We start from the raw sequence: 7,190 nt of genomic DNA, 5'->3' as shown, positions 1-7,190 counted from the left end.
AAAATGTAGGAATTTTAAGGCTAACAGTGCATCTCTAGTACACAGGAAACAAGTCATTTTCATGAGAATAAGTTATTCATGAGAATAACTTAATTACAACTTTTCAAGCAATATCTAGCTTCTTAGCTAGCAGATACAAAAACACAGACACAAGTTGTTTACTGTATACTCTCTGAACATTATAGCCTGATTTTAAAGGAATCTCTTTGAACGTCAGAGAGAACTGAATTTAACACAGAAATTAGAAATACTTGTATAGCTAATACTTAAACTGTGAACATATAGGAAGGCTAGCAAAATGCAGTGTATATTTAAACAGAAAATAATCTAACTCTCAGAGAATTAAAAACACATCCAGAAAAAAACGTAGTATTCATTGATAGTTCTGAGGCTGATTGTAAGCCTTCAGAGTTCCACTAAGTAGACAGACACTCCAGGGTTTCTTCTCATTTGTATTTCCCTTCTTCATTCCAACATTTCTGCCTTAGGACTTTCTCCCCAGCCAAGCCAAGGCACAATCCTGAAAGGATATCAGCTTCGAAGTGTGTTTTTGAGCACATTTCAAAAACTTTAGAATTTTTTTGTGTAGACTACCTGCAAGGACAACCACTGTGTTGATCCTGTAGGCTGCATCTCACAACCTGTGAACTTGATTCTGCTACTGATGCCCTTGTCTCTTGCTTCCACTGAAAGAGGACTTTGTCTGGGATTTAGAGGAAGAGTTGAGAGGGGGAAAGCAACATACTGAAAAAAAAACAAGAGTGTGCAAATCAAGCAATGTAGCAGAAATTTGCAATAACTTGTACCTAACTTTAATCCTTGTCACTGACAACACTAAGAGACTATATAGAGTTGATAACATTATGCCAAGATTATGCTTTTTAATCATCTAGTTCTTGTCCAGCGTCAATATTATATTCTAATAACTTTGCATAATCAGATTAGCATTAGCATATATCATGTTGCTGACTATAGATTCATATAAAATGTGCAAATGTGCTTATTTTATACGTTGTACAGATGTATAGTCAACCTAATTATGTTCTAAATTCTAGGTGTAGAAAAAAGCCATTTACTTGTAGTAATATATGGATATTTTCTTTACCACTGAGATTAGGACAAGAAAAGCCCAACCCCATTCATCTTTTCCTCCACCTTGCTCTTCCTTTCCATAATGGTGGAGAACATTCGTTAATCAAATTAACAATTTCAAAGGCAGCAAGATTAGAGTGGAAAAAAAGGCTCTAGAATAGACAAGTGATAAGAGTGAACTTGAGAACAGACATTTTGGATAAGTACAAATGTCAGAGAACTCACTGGGGATGTCTCAAATGTGAGAGAACTCACTGGGGATGTCTCAGTGTCTGTCACCACTGAGAATAGCCCACAATAAGAGAGATAAGACTAAGCCCCAGTAATCTTTACAGGTGCATAGGAGGTTATTCCCTATCTATGCTAATCAGCATATTACACTGATTAGCTCTGTTTATTGACATAAGAATTGTATGCCTAGATACATATTGGGATGCACTAAATTACTTATCAATAGGGATTACTACTTTTTAGCTGACACTAGTGCTTACAAAAGAGACTTGTCAGGATTTTCCCCCCATGACTTGCAAATCATGACAGATTTCACAACTGTAAAATGATATTAGCACTGCCTTGAAGCTATTGGAACATTTAAGTCTACTAATAGCTGTGATGTTCTCTTTTCATAAATTAGATATGGTAGGGGAGAAAAATATCAAGTTTAAATGAAATCACGTCAAATGACGTTAAGAGCTTAATAAGAAAAAGGCAGGTGTTTAGATTTGAGTTTCAGTTCCTAGAAAAAGAAATACATGCAGCATTTAAATGTATTAATTCCTATAAGCACCTTCATCCTTTCTTGCCATAAGCTGCTAGTGTTGCTAAGTTCTAATAGTGTTTCATTCGCAGTAAAACATAAAGCAAGACAAAAGGGAGTCTGTTAATGTAAGATTTCCTTAGTGAATTGTTTAACAATTTTAAAGGACATTGTTTACTAACTTGCCCTATTTGTAATGCTCTGTAGACCAAACCATAATCTAAAAAATAAATAAAATAACAGGAAAATCTGTTTGCCATCTTTATATTCATAAAATCCGGATGAAATTTTCATCCCTTTTCTATTCATGTCCAGTCTTTTCATGAGGAGGTTCACTAAAAACCCTATAACTGAAGGAAAAGAATATAGATTCGGGTCTTTGCACTGATAAGTAAGCAGAGAGACCTGGGTCTCATTTCCAGGCTGCTATGCTACTGTGTCCAGAGCCATCTTTTCATATGGATGACAAAGTGTCTTTAAGTAACCACCCTGTGGCTAACTTCACATGGGAAAATGGCTGGGAGGTTAATGTAAACATTGTCTGCTTTCTTCAAACCACACCCGAATGCCACATCTGGTGGGTCACTTTACCCTGCAGTTAAAACTCAAAGGAATGTCAGAATGAGATTATGAGAACCATTCACCAGGCAAATGATGTGGAACTTAGGAGGAAAAAAGGGGGCAGATTTTTGTATATGAACTGTTTGGGTCATTAAAAGAAAGAGATGTGTGTGTGAGTGAGACCCAGGCCCAGTACTAATTGAAGCTTCTTGATAAATTACATCAATGCTCTGCCTCACATTACATGGTAAGGAAATGTCTGTAGCAACGAGATTTTTTTAGAACACAGTGGTTCCACATAAGTGAGAGTCGTGGATTAGACAGTTCAGTCACATTTAGCTAGCTTTGTGATAAGAATACAGAATGTAAGATGTAATGCGAAAAGTAAATGTAAAAATAAATGTAGAATGTAAGATGTAATCCGTAAAAAATAAATTATTGCTTTACTTGTTGCTTACACTTTTGTTGTATATATAACTTGTTTTTTATTAGTTCATTTATGGATACCCAATTTGTGGTTACTTTCCAATCTATGTTCCCCTCTCCCCAAATAATGCTTCAAGAGTGTCTTTGAACATGCTGGGTCAAGTGAGAATTTAGAAACAGACACATATATTTTATAGGCTGTGAAATACTTTTACACTGAAACTGGAAAATTAGTGCCAGATTTGTCCACAACTTGACAAAGATGTCACCCTCAAACACAAATGCATCATATCTTTTATAGTAATCCAAATATCCCCCAAATCATAGCAAATAAGACATCCCTACCATGAGACTACACTGGTTGACAAGCATCTATGTTTTTTTAGTTTCACATTTCATTGTGAATACCTACCAACAGCTATTTTATTTACTTTTAATTATTATTAATTGCTATTGTAAAGGTGATATAGAGAGGGACAACAATTACATAAGACAGAGAACATTTATTTTTGAACAATGTCACATGTTTCTTCCCTCTCTTCCAGTTTTCCCCTTCTGCCCCCACTGACTACTTGAATAGTTCATTTTCAACACAGTATTATAGTGAGTATAATTTGTAGATGTTTAGCACATTCTGGTTACTACAAATGAGGGAAATCATGCAACCTGAGTTTCTTTGGCTTTGACTTTTCTTAATACAACCTTTCCCATGTTTTTCCATTTATTTATAAAAGGTATAATATCATTCTTTCTGATGAATGAGTAGAATTTCAGTTTTTATATATATAACATATTTTATTGGTCCATTTGTCCACAGAGAGGTCTGGCTGGTTCTGTATCTTAGCTATAATAAAGAATAGTTTAATAAACATGGGTATGCTAGTAGCTTCAGTGTGTCCTTGTTTATGGTCAATTAGATAAACGCCCAGAAGTCAAATTGTTAGGTCATAGGGAAGCTCTGAGTTTAGTCTATTGAAGAATCTCAACACCTTTTCCAGAGTGGCTGAACAAATTTACTTCTCACCAACAGGGTAATGAAGATCTGTTTTCCCCTATATGTAGAAGTTGGATTTAGATTATAAACTTACAAGTAAATACATTGGGTGATAAGTAAGTATATACAAATTTATGAATTGAAACATGGTAAGGTTCAAGGGAGGGTATTTATAAAAACTGCCATTTTTTGAAGTTTTACAAGCTAAATTTTGTACAAAAAGTCTCTGTGGTCTACATAGTTCTAATATCAAGATACAGCTGATTAGAGCATTTAAATATTCAGAAGTTAACTAGAATACTCATTTCTACTCTCCCAAATTTCATCCTACCCATACAAAAATCAGCAGAGTACAGCAGAACAGCCACAAAAGCATGTTGGATTTTATATATCGATATATGCAATTATTTTTGTGAAACAGAAGATAAAACTGAAATGCCTACTAAGAATTTAGTGTTAAATTACAAAAAAGAAAACATGCAAGCTAAATTTTTATATTAAACAAATGTGTAATGAGATGTTGTTTTAGACATAAGGTGTTCACGTTAGAAGAAACAACATAACAATGAATGACTGAAGAAGGAAAAGCTAGATGGCAAAAATATGCTTTTCTTTTGTACAAGAGGTTAGCCAATTACAAAATAAAAGAAACAACAAAGGAAATACTATGTAACCTACAGGAATTACAGTTTCTAGAAGTAGAGGTGATATTCTCTGGAGATTTATAAGGGATTTTTGTTTCCTGACTCAAAACTCTTTTTTTGGGGGGGGGGGAAGGGAATCACTACTCTCCAGAGCATGCTGTGATAACAATACTTCCTAATTCATTCAGACTTGACTGCAATTCTGCCTTCAATATTAATTTTAGAGAAGGCTTTACTTACAATTAGCCTGTGATTATGTTATAATCATATTGAATTCTATACCCTGAAATGAATGTTACATAATCAGGACCTAAGGAGGCAGAAAGTTAACAGCCATTGAGTTGTAAATTACTAGGTGATCAGATCTGTATTTGCCATCACTATTTAGAGATACAAGTATTAACTGGAAAATGGAAAACTTTCTGAAAGAAGAAAATAAAAGACACTGAGTATAGATAGAAAAACCAAAGACATTCTTTACTGAAATAGAAGATACAATCCAAAGATTCATATGGAACAAGAAAAGACCTCGAATAGCCAAAACAATTCTAGGCAAAAAGAGCAATGCTGGTGGTATTACAATACCAGACTTCAAACTCTACTATAGAGCCATAATAACAAAACCCGCATGGTATTGGCACAAAAACAGACCAGAAGATCAGTGGAACAGAATAGAAGACCCAGAAATAGAACCACATACCTATAGGCAACTTGTATTTGACAAAGGAGCCAAAGATATACAGTGGAACAAACACAATCTATTCAATTATTGGTGCTGGCAAAACTGGGCAGCCACATGCAGAAAACTAAAAATTGATCTTAGCTTTTCGTCATGCACAAACATTAACTCAAAGTGGATCAAAGACCTCAATGTCAGACCGGAAACCGTGAAACTGCTACATGATAGAGTAGGAGACACACTGGAACTCATAGGCACAAGAAAAAGATCCCTGAACAGAATCCCAGGATCACAACAGATTGGCGAGAGACTCAATAAATGGGACTAACTAAAAATAAAAGGTTTCTGTACAGATAAAAGAATAGTTGCAAAACTAGAGAGACAGCCAACCAACTGGGAAAAGATATTTACATCTGACAAATGCTTAATATCCAGTATCTACAGGGAACTCAAGAAACTAATCCCCCCTAAACCCAACAAACCATTCACTAAATGGGCAAGGGAACTAAAGAGAAACTTATCAGAAGAAGAGATTAAAATGTCAGAAAAGCATATGAGAAAATGTTCATCATCCATGGTCATAAAAGAAAAGCAAATAAAAACAACCCTAAGATACCACCTTTCCCCAAGAAGAATGGCCAAGATTTTGAACTCAGACAATGAGAGATGCTGGTGGGGTTGTGGAGAAAAAGAAACCCTACCACACTGCTGATGGGATTGTAAACTAGTTCAGCCACTCTGGAAAGCAGTGTGGAGGCTTCTTAAAGAACTGAAAGTAGACCTTCCCTATGATCCCGCCATACCACTTCTGGGCATCTACCCTGAATCTCATAACCCAAGATATGATAAGGACACCTGCTCAGCTATGTTTATCTCTGCACTATTCACAATAGCCAGGCTATGGAAACAATCCAGATGCCCTACTGCAGATGAATGGATACAGAAAATGTCATATCTATATCTATATCTATATCTATATCTATATCTATACACAATGGAATTCTACATAGCCAACAGAGAAGATAAAATAATGGCATTCGCAGGGAAGTGGATGAATCTAGAGCGAATCATGTTGAGTGCACAAGTCAAGACCAAAGGAACAAAAGGCGCATGATATCCTTAATATGTGGCTATTAGATCCAAACAGTACAAGAGTGAGGACTCAATATTTGCATACCCAATGGTATGGACATGGTATTGGAAATATAAACGTAACTACATAGACATAAAAACCTATGACTCTATAGACATAATGTTTTATTTCATAAATTAATATGTGTCTGTGATATACAAACACTTAGCCTAATTTTGATTATGTTCTAAAAACTAAGTGCCAGTGATTGTATATAGAGATTCCTTTCTTGAACACTTGTTTAACTTGTCATTGGAAATATGATGTAAAAATCAGTGTTAATAAATTCTTTAAGAAAAAATATGCATCTTTGCTTAATCAGTTAATTGGGTTATCTATAAATCAAAAAAATTCAAAACCAATGCAATAATTTCTAGGATCAGTAGCAAAACACAATTGCATGGCGTTAATCCAGGTAAAAGCATAAACTATGCATTATCTTACTAGTAAAGGTGAAAGAATTCCTAAATAAGATTCTCAAAATACAAATGGAAAAAAATTGGTTACCACTATTAATTGCCACACTTTTAAGGATGTTGTTGTCAGGAGTTTTTCTAATCTCTGTATCTCCATTTTATAGTTGAAAAATTTAGTTTCTTAGGCATTTTATCAAAATACTATCGAAAGGTACTGTGAAAGATACCCTGTGTCTTTATCTTCTCTATTAATTTACATGTGTTAAAAAAAAGAAAAAAATACTTTTATCCAGTACAAGTCTATTCCTGTGGCACTGAGTTTAATCAGATATCTAGGTTGTTTCAGTCAAACATAGAATTTAATTGAAAATGTGATCAATACCAAATTAGGTAATACTTGGAAAAATATACCACTTATTTGTTGCCACAGAGATGATTATAACAAATATGGAAGTTAAATAAATATGGGCAATAAAATATATTAGCATT

The sequence above is a fragment of the Megascapheus bottae genome, chromosome 4, assembly GCF_031878675.1.
Source record: "Megascapheus bottae isolate mThoBot1 chromosome 4, mThoBot2.hap1, whole genome shotgun sequence".
Lineage (NCBI taxonomy): Eukaryota > Metazoa > Chordata > Mammalia > Rodentia > Geomyidae > Megascapheus > Megascapheus bottae.
The sequence above is the reverse complement of the archived record's forward strand: the minus strand, read 5'-3'. Positions refer to the sequence as shown.